General features: G+C 51.1%; 1 protein-coding gene across 4 annotated transcripts in view; it reads right to left on the reverse strand.

Moving 5' to 3' along the window:
* TP63 (tumor protein p63) overlaps window positions 1-13,394 on the reverse strand; it is a 1,032,286-nt gene that overhangs the window by 579,078 nt on the left and 439,814 nt on the right. The gene's annotated exons all lie outside the window — the stretch shown is intronic.

A 13,394-nucleotide genomic window follows, 5' to 3' on the forward strand; every position in this document is an offset into this window, starting at 1 on the left:
ATTGGAATCTGGCAAAGTGTAATGGGAGTTCCAAAAGCAGTGCCTATTTCGGCCATTAGATACAAAAGGGTGAAAGGTCAAGGTGAATTAGGTCATTATACAGAAAGATGTTGATAACACCTACAAATACTCTATACGGTGACCTGGCTGGTATAGCAGAGAAGGCAACGGTTGCTCCCATGATGGAATTTGTGGAGCGCATTACAGTTTTACTGCAATTCATGGGTTTGTCCACTTGTGAGCTTATGAAGGAGCCGGAAAGAAAGAAATCCTTGTGTGACCTCGATTGGAGCTTAAACTTGAACCGGCCGCTTACATACGCCAGCCTGAGTCATCTACATAGGGAGCATAAAAAGTGGTTTACTATGGCTCACTATTTAGAAATATTTCCATGTGCTAGGATGGGTAAGGATTTTCTCAGTTTGATGGAATTTGCATTATACTGGTGAAATTCGGCTTAGATGAAATTTGATGCAGGAGTGTGGAGCTGTTTGTAGATTTTGTAAGAAAACTGACCAGGTAGAAACACTAAAGCATCTTGCGCATGCTAATGTGTCACTGATACCTTCTGTGAAATGGGTGTTCTTGGATCCCACGTAGCCACTTTTCTCAGTGGTGAACTTACTGAATGGATTGAGATTGAATGAATAATGTTAGGGCACAAAAACAAGAATGGTTGAGTTGAACTTGTCTCCGTATATACAACTGTTCTATTGATTGGAAGTAACTAATCTGTTTTTAATGTTAGTGTGTCTTTTGGTCTGAAGTAAGAAAGATTGCGCTGAATTTCTTTCAATATGTATTTGTTTTATTACTTTGAAATAATCAATTTGTAGTTTTAATGATTTGTAAATTAATGTTTTCCTATTTTTCATATTTATGTTTCACATTAAAGGTTGAATTAGCTTTTAACCAATACACAAATACCAAAAATTGTAAAACAATTAAAACGTGTAAAGCGCAGACCTGCACTAATGAAGGCATCATTGCGCTAGGGTGGACTAAAAGGAGAACAGCCAGAGCAGAGCGCTGCTCAGAATAGAAGTGTTTTGAGATGTTGTCGAGACATCAGATAATTGTTAATTGCGTGAAGGGAACATGGCAATTTATTCCAAAGAACTGAGGCCGTCACTGAGATAGCTGCCGACCCCCCTCCAACTACACGAGCGCTTGTACCTAGGTAAATGGATGAGAAACCCATGCTCTGATCTTATGGCACGGGCAGGAGTGTAAGGGCGGAATTTGTTCTGAAGGTACTCTGAACCCATTCCATAGAAGGCACAGTGAACGAAGCAGAGTATCTTAAACTCAATGCAGCGTAGGACTGGCGAGAGAGCGCCAGAGGGTGCCAGTAGATGCTCTGGCAGCAGAAATCTGCAGCACCTGTAGCTTGTTCAGAAGTTACAGGGGCTGAGCTAAAGGACTTGCAATAGTCAATCAATAGTCAATCAGAACAAACAAAACGGAGGAGGACACAGAGGCGTAGAGGTGCGCTGGTAGAAGGGGGAGAACCTTATGAAAGATTTTTTTTTTAAAACGGCTATTTTTGCAGACCATGCTGCCCTGAGCTTCCACAGAAAAATTCAGAGATTTTAGAGCCCAGGTCCTTCACCACCCCACTGGGGTAGGAAGCGGGCCTAAAGAAGTCAGCCCGAAGGCCTGTGTGTCCAGAAAGAGGTGGAAGAAAGGGGCCCAACCACCATAACGTCTGCTTTGTCTGCATTCAGCTTCAGACAATTTGGATTATCCTGCTACCCATGGATTCCAAACAGCCACGTAGGTGATCAGCCAGATAAGCGGCTGCCAGATCGAGCCGTATAATAATTTTTAAACAGAATGGGAGAAAGAGCAGACCACTGGGGGACACCACACATGATAGATGTGAGGTCAGAGTGAAAAGGCCAAAGAGAAAGTGACTGTACGATTCTCGAGAAAGGACCCAAACCAGGACAGGACAGAGCCAAAAATGCCAGCACTACCCAGCCTATGAAGCCGGGTCGAGTGATCAACGGTGTCGAAGGCAGCCGATCGATCTAGCAAAATCAGCGCCCCCCCACCCTAATCCGCAAGTCGTGACAGTTTCTCTACAAATGAAAAAAGCACCGGTTGTCCTGCGTCCCAGTCTGAAACCAGATTGGAAAGGCTGAAAGAAAGAAGACTTTTCCAGAAAAAAAGAAAGTAATGGAGAAACCAGAGATTCCAGCAACTTCCTAAGAAAAGGTAGTAAGAAGATCGGGTCGTAGCTAGCACAAAGTAGGATCCAACAAGGTTTTCTGCTTAGAAGTGGTATCACCAAACTGGGGAAGTGAGAGACCGATTACCTGCATCAGTCACGGTCGGAGCAATAGCTGCTACAATATATTACAGAGTGGAGAGAGGAATGGGATCCAAAAGAAACTTCTGAGTTGCAGCGATAATATCCATAAGAGAGAATTGGGGAAATGCGTACCATAGGGACGGCACATCTTAATTTAGTAAGAGACCAGCTCCAGCAGGGCCTTGCTCAATGCACAAAGCAATATTCTGCCGAACAACTAGCATTTTTACAGAAAGTATTTAGAAAGAGTCACAAAGAGCTTGAGAGGGGACAACAACAGAAGCCTCATCGGTATGCGGGGAGAAAAGGGACTTTACAATCAGGAAAAGCTGCTTATGCAGAGTTCGAGCACCCTCCACATGGTTGGTACGGTAAAGTAGAGGTGTTTTGCTTTAAAAAAATGGCTTTCCCTCCATCTACGCTCTGCCAGTCTACAGACAAGCTGGAGTTCATTTAACTGAGTGACCCAAAGCTCAGCCGGCATGGAGCATAGTCGAGGGGGGCGCTAGCTTGTTGGCTGTGCCAGCAAGTATCTGAGATTTGCTTTCAAGGTCAGTATGGGGACGAGCCGTACAGGAATTGACAATCTGAGCCGAGATCTCGGCAGAGCTTGCAAGTGCCACCAGCGCCTGGCCAGTCCTTGAGAGGGTCTAGTGAAACAAGGTGCCAGAATATTAATAAAAGGCAGGATAAAATTATCTGTCCAAAGAACATGCAGAGTGGAAAACAGTTACAATGGTCTCGGCTCCGAAGACGAGATCCAGTGTATTTCCATGACTGAGTAGGCTGGTGGACCAGCTGCGGGAGGCCTAATTCCTCCATTGTTGATACAAACCTAGTGGTGGAGTGACCAGTAGGATCGTTAGGATGTAGGTTAAAATCTCCAGTCACAAGGAAATACCCAAAACACAGTTTTAGGTCAGCTGCTAGCTCGATAAAGGCCAAGGGAAAAGATGGGTCAGGACTTGGAGGCCGATAGGCTAGTGGCACATGAAGGGTCAGTGAGGTTGAGAGGGCTATGGGAAACAACAGAGCCTCCATTTAAAAAAGAGTGCTCAAAGGCACAAGCCCGCAGTTCAGTGTGGATAGATCGATAAGGAACAAGTTACTTACCTGCAACTATGGTTTTCCAGCATGGGACTGGCATGGATTCACATGCTCATATATTCCCAGTCAGGCTGGGAATCCTCTGTAAAAGAAAAAATAGTTCTACTTTCACATACAAAATGTCTTTCTCCTATAAACCAATCCTGAGCTCTGGGTCATACTGCCCCAAAACAAAGACTGCCCTCTCCCTAAACCCCTCCTTAAGATTTGCTAGCACGTAAAGTAGCAGTATGACCAAGAAGAGCCGTAGAGGGGCGGGAGGGAGGGTTTGCATTTGAATCCTTGCCAGACCCATGCTTGAGAAATTATAAATGAGACTCACCATAGTGACCAACATACTCTTAGTCCATAGTCCTTTTCTCCATACTGTATGGGCATCCCTTCCAAGGGACGGGAGACAACCTTTTTCACCAGAAAAACCTTCTTCCCCTTTAAATTTAGAGGCACGCGGTAGTGCAGCCCAGGGAGCATGCGCTGCCCTGACTCCGCCCTCCGGCACCACACCTCAGTCCACATTGATGCGTCGACAATAGATTTAACATTGCCTAACGACATCAGTATTATTAGGGGGGAGGTTGGAGGGCCGTATGGAGGCAAGGGGACTATGGACTAAGAGTACGTTAGTCACTACGGTGAGTAATTTATAATTACTCTTACGTCCCGTCCCCTTTCCTCCATACTGTATGGGCGATTACAACTGATTGTAGCCCCAGGGTGAAGAGGCGACCTTCCTTAAGCAAATAGGTTCCTGAGAACCGCCTGTCCGAAAGCGGCATCAGATCTAGTGCTGGCGTCCAAACAGTAATGCTTGCAGAAAGACGAGGGAGAGGCGCAAGTAGCTGCATGCTTATGACTTGCCAAGGGACATGGCATTGGAATGCGATGGCCATTGCCTTGGCCCTGACTGCGTTGGCGTGCAAGTTGGCCAGGAGCGGCTTGTACTGACCCTCATACGCCTCCTTGATGGCCGAGAGCATCCAGCGGGATATGGAAGACAGGGTGCAGTCTTTTGACAGGCCGGTAGAGCCTAGCGAGACACGTCAGATGTTTCTCGACGATAGGGTTGGAGGAGGAAAAAATGCCTTCCTCCGAGTTCCTGTTAGCCTCTATGGCTGCAAGGTATGTACGGCAGGTGTCTACCTGTACTCCCGAATGAGCGAGGTGCACCGAAAAAGAGCACGTCGTCCAAATTGCAGGCCAACGGGTCCATTTCCTTGGAGTCTGCCCAGTGGCAGAACCTAGTCCATTTGCTCTTTTACTGGGTCCTGGTGGCTTTGCTCCTGGCGCCCTGTATGATCTCCAGATTGGCCTCTGAGAGGCTAAGGTGCCGCAGCGTTACCTGCTCAGGTACCATGCTGTGAGGACTAGTTTCCCTGGCGCGGGGTGTATGATTCTGCCCCCTTGCTGTGCCAGAAGATAAGATGTGCTGGGCCCATCTGAAGGTGTATAGGTGGCACCTCCGAGAGGCTGAGGAGCTCCGAGAACCATGGCCTGGCCGGCCACCATGGAGCTATCAGAATGATGCTGAGTCGGTGAGACTCCTAGATCTTGCAAATTACTCCAAGGAGTGGGTGGAAAGGCGCAGGCTTTCATGCCGGTCCACTGTAGGTGAAATGTGTCGCCCAGCAAGCCAGGCTCTGTCCTTGCCAGGATGCGAACTGGGGACACTTCTTGTTGTGCCAGGTGGCAAAAAGATCCACGTGGGGTAGACCCCACCTGCTGAAGATCTGAGTAACAAGGTCATTTAGCTGCCACTCTTAATTGTCCGCTCCCAGCCTGCTGAGTCTGTCCGCTTCCAGGATGGATACCCCCGGGAGGTGGACTGCCGAGAGGTACATTTAGTTTTCCAAGGCCCATTCCCACATGCTGATCGCCAGTCTGCACAAAGGAAGGGGATCTGGTGCCTCCCTGCTTGTTGACATAGTACATGCTGGTCGAGTTGTCTGGATGAGGACAACCTTGCCCCTGAGGAGTGGGAGGAATGCGCCAAGCGCTAGCCAGACGGCTTTCATCTCCAACCAATTGATGTGGTATTCCTGCTCCTGTCGAATCCAGGTCCCGTGGACCGAGAGATCGTCCAGGGTGGCTCCCCAGCCCTCGAACGAGGAGTCTGTGGTGATGGTGGCCTGTGGAGGGGGCGGCCGAAAGGGCTTGCCTGAACGTAGGCTGCAGTCCATGGGCCACCAAGTTAGGTCAGAGTGGAGAGATGGAGGAACGTTGATCATCTCGGATTGTGATCCCCGCTCCTGATTCCATGAGGCCGTGAATTGCAGGTGAATCCTTCTCATCCTTAGTCTTGTGTGGGGCAAAGCTAACAGAACCGCCGCTAGTAGACCCAGGAGATGTTGGAACCACCATGCCGAGGTCAGTTCTCTGCTGAGGAAGTGGGCGGTGGCCCTATTGATGGCCAAGATCTTGTCTTCCGACGAGAAAACCCTCGGAGGACGTTTCCCAAATGAGTTCCAGGAAAGTCAGTCTGCGTGGGGAGCAGCTGCGACTTCTTGAGGTTGAGCGAGAAGCCCAGGTCGTGCAGTGTATTCATAAGGGCATGGGACGAGTGGTAAACAGACTGCGGAGATGTAGTCCTGACGAGCCAGTCATCGAAATAGGGGTAGATGAGGAGGCCCTGCAATCTGAGGAGGGCTGCTACCTCGTTCATGAGCCTGGTAAAGACCCTGGGGGCCGAGTTGAGGTGAAACGGAAGGACTTTGTATTGGAAATGGCAGCCCATGATTCTGAACCATAGGAAAGAACGATGGGGCTGCCAAATTGGGACGTGTAGGTACGCGTCCTTCAGGTCCAGGGAGCACATCCAGTCTCCCTTGTCCATTGTCTCTGCTATAAAAACTGGCGTAACCATCTTGAATTTTTGCAGGGGTAAGGAGAGGTTGAGGGTGGAAAGGTCCAGCACAACTCTCAGGCCTGCCTGGTGGTTCTTCTGAATGGCGAAAATCCTGGAGTAGAAGCCAAAGCCTCGCTGGGAGGCTGGAACTTCCACCACTGCCTGGCTCTCTAGGAGCGACCGGATCTCCGCCAAAAGAGTTGCTGTCCCAACCTGTGGAAGTGGAGGGGAGGAGAGGCTAGGATGGGTAGGCGGTACCCTGTGGATACTACGGAGAGGATCCAGGGGTCCGCGAAATTCTGGCACCAGAAATGTGCATGGAGAGCAAGCCTGCCCCCCCATTGGAGACGTGTGGACCCGAAGGGGCGTGTCATTCCTTCTTTCCCTCTGAGGCTGAGGAGGGGGGACAGGAAAAAGCCCTTGGCCCCCTCCCCCCCTTGTTGTTTGCGCCGGCTCTGAGACAGCGAGCGGTCCGGCTGCCTGGATCTGCGTTCCTGGAAGCCACAGAACCCTCCACATGTACGGCCCGTCTCTGAGCGCTGCTGAGATTGGGTGGCCTTTGTAAGAATGGACAAGGACTTAGCCATTTGTGAGCTGCTGTTCTTTTTGTCCAGCTCTTCATACGTGGAGGAGTGGAAGAGGTCCCCTCCCCGCCCCCCCCTCGAACAGCAGATCTAGGATGCGCACCTGAATGTCTGGGTTGAATTTCGTCACCCGGAACCAGGCTGTGCGCCTCATGTCCGTGGCAATACAGATGGCACGGCCCAAGGTATCGATATACGCTACTGTGAATTCCATGAGGTCGTGCACCATGAGCTTGGACTCCGCTAGCCCTGCCTTGAAGCGTGAATGGAATTGGGAGGGGAGTTCCAGGATGAAGTCCGCAATTTCCTGCCATAACCGTTGGTTGGCGGCAGCCAGCATGGCATCTGCATTGGCCTGACGCAGATGCAAGGAGGTGTTGGAGTATATCTTCTTGCCGTAAGCCTCCAAGTTCTCCTCCTTGCCTAGCAGCACTGCAGAGGAGGAGGCCGAGGACGACTGAGGCTTGGAGTAAAGTGATGCTGCAGCGATCACCGAGGAGTGCGGCTGAGGATGGGTCGAGAGCAAGTGTGTGTCCCCCCACTTCATCTGCCTGTACTTGGCGTCCAGGCGTTGGTTGACCGGCTGGGCTAAGTGGGGCTTGAGCCAACCCTTCTTGGCCAAGGAGACTACATCAGTTTGCAGTGGAATCCCCGTGTTGACAGAAGGGCGCCTTGTGAGGATTTCAGCCAGAACCCCCTCTGCCGGCTGTTCGACCTCGGGCTGAGGGAGGCCCAGGTACTCCGCCAGGCCAGCAAGACGTTTGTGGAAGGCCCTAGCTGAGGATGGTGTGTCCGGATCTTCCGCCTCGTCCGAGTCCTGAGGATCCGGAGGATCTTGTGGAGGAGGGGTAGATTGAGCCGGAGGATGGGGTACCGTGACCGCAGAGGCTGAGGAGGCGGCGGAGTTTGCAGGGCTGACAGAGGCGGCTGTACCAGGGTCAACGAGCCCGATGGAGGCATCTGTGGTGTCGTTAGAATGGCAGGGAGGACTTCCCTGACTACGTCCTTGATGATAGCCCCCAATCTGCGGAGACCTCATGAGGCTGAAGAATTTGTCGAAGGGCACCTCCTCACTGCCCGGAGAGGTGGTAGGTGGTACCGATGGGATAGGGGGGAGGGGGGAGGCTGCTGGAGCCGCTGCGTATCCAGTCTGTATGGACGCATGGGAAAGTTGCCCTGTGCATAAGAACGGTAAACTGTAGGCCACGTACCTGGTTGCGACCATTCCCACCTTGACACTACTTCTTCACTGAATTAGTGGAATGGCGTCGGACGAGTGTTCCTATTTGGCACGGCGGAAATATTGTCGAGCTGCTTGCCACGTGATGTCCAGTCAGCTGGGTCTGGCCTCGTCCAAGACTCTTACGTGTGGATCACTGGGCCTACCCTGCTGCTCGTGTCTCGGCCCGGTAGGTGTGACACCCTCGACCCGGGGGTCGGTAGAGCTACGTTTAAGCGTATTGCCGGTATTAGGGCATAGCCCGTCGGACGTATTGCCGGTGTTAGGGCGAAGCCCCTCGGGCATTGTGTCGGTAAAAGGCTGGAGCCCCTCAGGTATAAGCCCGGTACAAGAACCTTCTGGTCCCTCGACACTGCGTCCGGGAGGATCCAAGGACCCCTCGACCCGAGGGCCGGTAGCTGTAGCAGCCTCGGTGCACGTGCCGGTGGAAGGACCTGGCCGGTCCCTCCCACGCAGGAGAGGACCTGGGAAGGAGTCTCCCTTGCAGGGTGCCTAGAAAATATCGGCCCTACCTTGGACCTGGGATGATGCTTCACAAAGTTCTTGAGATCCTCTGGAGGCGACTTCTTGAAGAGCTCCCTCTACCTAGCTAGTCTGTTCTTCAGTCCCTTCTAGGACAGCGAGTTACACGCCAAACATGATTGCCAACTGTGGTCTGGGCCAAAGCAAAGTAGGCAGAGGGCATGGAGGTCTTAAGTTGGGAAGAGCACATTGCAGGATGGACACCTGATGATCCCTGTAGAAGTCTACATTCGCCGGGCAGGAGCATGATGCCTGAGGACTGATTACCTGAATGATAGAAAAGATAAAGACAAAAGTATCCACTCGTGGAATTACATGGCCGAAGCCAAACCCAGGAGCGCTGGTGAATTCTGCCCGTTCCCGTTGACGCAGAAAAGGGGACTAGGGTGTGGCGCCGGAGGGCGTAGTCAGGGCAGCACATGCTCCCTGGGCCACGGCCCTGTGCACCTCTAAATTTAAAGGGAAGAAGGTTTTTCTGGTGAAAAAGGTTTTGTCTCCCGTCCCTTGGAAGGGATGCCCATACAGTACAGAGGAAAGGGGACGGGACGTAAGAGTACAATAGTTACAAGTAAGTAACTTGTTCCTTCTCCAACATGGGGTCCGCAATGGATTCACATGCTCATGAATCAGCATCTTCAGTCAGCAGTTTCCGCTCGCAGTAGCTTCAGTCAGCAGTTTTATCCGCAACCACTGCATCTTCAGAATTTTTTTCTCAGCTTTCCAAAACCCTGCAGACAACACAAGAGGTATTTAATTAAAAAACAAAACTTAACAGTTTAACAGAAGACGTTTAATAAGCGTTTACGTACCTGAAGGTTCCCTAGGTTTCCACCTCACAGTTGTTACCGCGCCCCACCTTGAAGGCTGCAGTTACTCCGTATTGGCGAACTTACGTTTAAAATGTATTCTCATCCTAAGTAACTCCGCAGCCATAATTCTTCTCCCAAATTCCTAGAACCTGCAAAAAATCGAAAAAGACAAAGTATTTAGAAAGAGATCTCTCCAACGTAGGAATCAATTCAAGCCCTCAAAGATTACAGTATCTTCACCTGCTTAGTTACCCAAAGACTCATTCTTAAAAGAATAGACATTTCAAGACAAGAAGCGATATAGTTCATCAGCATCCCAAGTTACCATTGCTTCTCCATCTCAACGCGCCCCTGTAGAAAAGCAGGATTGAGAGCTCCACAATAATAAAACTTGTGAAAAGGGAGTGATTTTAGGGGTATACATATCTCAGTTAATAGATGTTATAGAATTTCTATTGTTGTCATTTGTTCAAAACAGAAAAAGAATCCTAAGGCTCCAAGGTATCAGGTCCACGGGCTGGGAAGGTATTACGCTCCCGAGAAGGCCAGGTAAGCATTACAAGAATACATAGCAGTACAACATTACACAACCACGGGAGGTGGCAAGGCTCAACAGAAGCAAATACTCTTACCTCCGGAACAGGCTCACCTTCAAGCAAACAGGTTGCATAGCACTGCTTGGCCGACCCTGGACTCCTCTCTGAAATCCCTGTCGACGCAGAAGAATCTGGTGAAGGTGCGTTTGGACCTCTACGTAGCAGCCCTGCAGATGTCACGCAGGGGCACACCAGACAGGAACGCTGTTTCAGCGGTCGCTGTGGTGGAATGGGCTCTCTGACGGCCTGGCAGCGGTCAGTTTGCCTACCTGACACAGTGTGTGATGCAGCCGGAGAGCCACCTGGATATGGAAGCCTTGGACAAGGCCTTCCCATGTTTCACAGGACCAAAGTTCACAAATAGTTGAGATGTCTTCCGGAAACTTCATGTGTCCCACATAGAACTTCACTGCTCGAGCCACATCCACATGGGTGCAAAGTCCTTTCAGCCGTCGACAAAGGTTTGTCCACAGCACTACCCTTGTGTCGTGAAAAGTCAGATAGGGCTGTTTTTGCAGGAAAGGGCCTGATCTCACCTACCCTCCTGGCAGAGGTGATGGCCATGAGAAAGGCCATCTTCCATGAAAGGAACTTGAAAGGGGCCTGATGCATAGTCTCAAAGGCTCCTCGCCCCCCCCCATGAGCTTCATCAGCACCACAGGGAGTTCCCACGCCGGGGCCTTCACCGGCAGGAATGATCAAAACGGTCCTCTGAGGAACTCCTTGACGACATGGTGAGACCAAAGAGAAGACCATCCTGTAGACCTGGTGTAGCGGAAGATAACCACCAGACGCACCATGATAGAGGCATGCGCCAGCACCGACTTGGCCAAGGACAAGTACAGAAGAATCTGCGGGCCTGTGACTCAGTGTTGATCTTCTGCATCCAGCACCATGTCGTGAAACGTTTCCACTTGTGCCCGTTGCACTTTAGAGTCAACGTAGCTATGGCAGTGGCAAAGACCTCCCTGCAGTCGGCTGGCAGCTCGTACCTTCCGAACTCTAAGGCCGCAGGAGTCAAGGTTCAGCGATCCTGGTTCATGATGTAGGATTGCGCCACCTTCTCTGGCGAGCAGGTCTGTGACCACCGGCAGCTTAACCGGGGGCTCTGCTGACATGCTGAGAAGATCCGGGTCCCAAATCTGCCTCGGCGACGAGGATCATTCTGCATCGGCACTGTTTGAGTTGATTGATGACTCGCAGCAGAGGAGGCAACGGGGGAAACACGTACATGAACATGCCACAGGTCCTGCGCCTCTCTGGAGAGCGCTGAGGCGCCTCTCTGGAGAGCGCGGAGGATCCCCCCTGTTTCCTGATGTAGAACATTGTGGTGGCATTGTCCATGAAGACCCTCATCACCTGGCCCTTGAGGGACGGAAGGAATGACTGGAGGGCCTGGAACACTACCCGCAGCTCCAGGACATTGATGTGGAGATCCCGCAGCTCCGGTAGCCACAGGCTTCTGGTGTGGAGACTTCCGGTGTGGGTTCTCCAGCCCTCCAGGGAAGCATCCGTGGTTACCATCTCCTAGTATGGGGGGCTCTGGAAATCCATGCCCCCGGTGATTTTAGAGCACACGCCCCACCACCTTCTCACTTGATGGAACTCCTCGTCAAGCACAATCTTGTCTGTGAAGCTTCCAGACACCTGGATCCACCGACCGTCCAGGAATTCCTGAAGGGGTTGCACCCGCAGCCTGCAGAGACGGATCAGCTAAATGCACGACATCATGCCGAGCAGCGACTTGATGGTCCCGTCACGTCTCCCAGTCCATGCATTGTTAAACAATCCACAATTACACAGATCAGCCCGGATCTACCTGGCACGACAGTCACCTCTCATCATGGCGCAAAGAAACTGCATTCCGCTCGACCACGGAGAGCGCCGATTGGCACTCCGGGAGTTTTTCGACCCTCATTGTTGTGGCAACTTCCATGGAAACTTCTGCATTTCCGCCGAGGAACACGGAGATTCACACGTCACGTGAGGTGAATGACTACCAATCACACATCTGTTAGCACGTGACTTTCCTCACTCTTCCATGATGCGCATCATGTGACTTAGCAGTTAAAAGCATCAGAAGACACGAAGTCAGTGCTTCTCAGCTGCCTCTTAAGGACTGTTTGGCGTTTTGAATCTCATTGGATATTCAGGCACGACGACCACGGACTGCTTCATGGATTTGTCTTCATCCTTCTTGCATCTGCTACCTTTGCCCTGTATCTGTTTCTACTGGTATTGACCCGGACACTCAATGGACTGCATAACAGACTGCCATTTGCCTGGAACTTTTGGCCTTGTAACCACTGGTTTTTGATCTCGTATTTGGATTCTGGACCTGTGCAGATTTATCTTGACCCAGGTGTTGAACTGTCATCCAAGCCTCACTGGATACCGACCCATTGACTCTGCTGTTGATCCCCTGATGCATCCCATCCTTTGCGGCCTTGTTTACATTACACTTAGGTAAGCCTTATTACAACTTGTTTTCATATAACCTTATCATCATTGCACTTTGTTTGATAACCATCTATTGCATTACAGCGCTCAGGGGGTCCTTCAGGCGTTCCTGGCTCCAGATTGACGGCTCACTTCACCTGTGGCCTCAAAGATTGCACAGGCAGTGATTGGCCATTCTGCATGTGTGGTACTTGGGGACGGAGGTATTCATTAATCTGCACGACCATCAAGATTAGAACAGGTCCGTACTGTGGCGGTCTTCAGTGTCAACAGCCGTTGCACCTTGCCGAGAATGGTAGTTATCCTTTCTTCCAAGGGGGGGCGCCACGCAGGAGACCCTGTTGAGCCTCACCCCCAGGAACAGCACATTAAGCTATGGCATCAAGCAGAACTTAGTTCACAGAGAACCCAAATCCGTCAGTAGTCGAACGTTCCTTTGTGTCTTCGACGGCAACTTCCCTTGACTTGGCATGGATGAGCCAGTCGTCAAGGTACGGGTACACATGCATCTCTTGTAGACGCAGATGGGCCACCACTGGTGCCAGGCTCTTCGTGAACACCCTGGGTGCCTACTTCAGCCCGAAAGGAAGGGCCTTGAATTGGTACTGCTTTCCTTGTTCGACAAATCGCAGGAATTTGCTATGCTTCTCGTAAATGGGAACGTGGAAGTATGCATCCTCCAGATCCAGCTTCCTCCAGTTGGCAGAGTACATGCTGCAACTTGAGAATCCTGAATTTTTGGGACTTGAGGTACCTGTGAAGCTGCAGGTCGAGAACAGGCCTCCAGCCCCTGGTCTTCTTTACCAAGAAGTATCTGGGGTACACTCCGGAGTCCTGGAGTTGCTTTGGAACCAGCTCTATTGCCAATTTTCTTATCATGGCCCACAGTTCCTGCAGGTGCTGAGGGATGTGCTGCT

This window comes from Ambystoma mexicanum, chromosome 10, assembly GCF_040938575.1.
Source record: "Ambystoma mexicanum isolate Mex_15411 chromosome 10, UKY_AmexF1_1, whole genome shotgun sequence".
In the NCBI taxonomy this organism is placed as follows: domain Eukaryota; kingdom Metazoa; phylum Chordata; class Amphibia; order Caudata; family Ambystomatidae; genus Ambystoma; species Ambystoma mexicanum.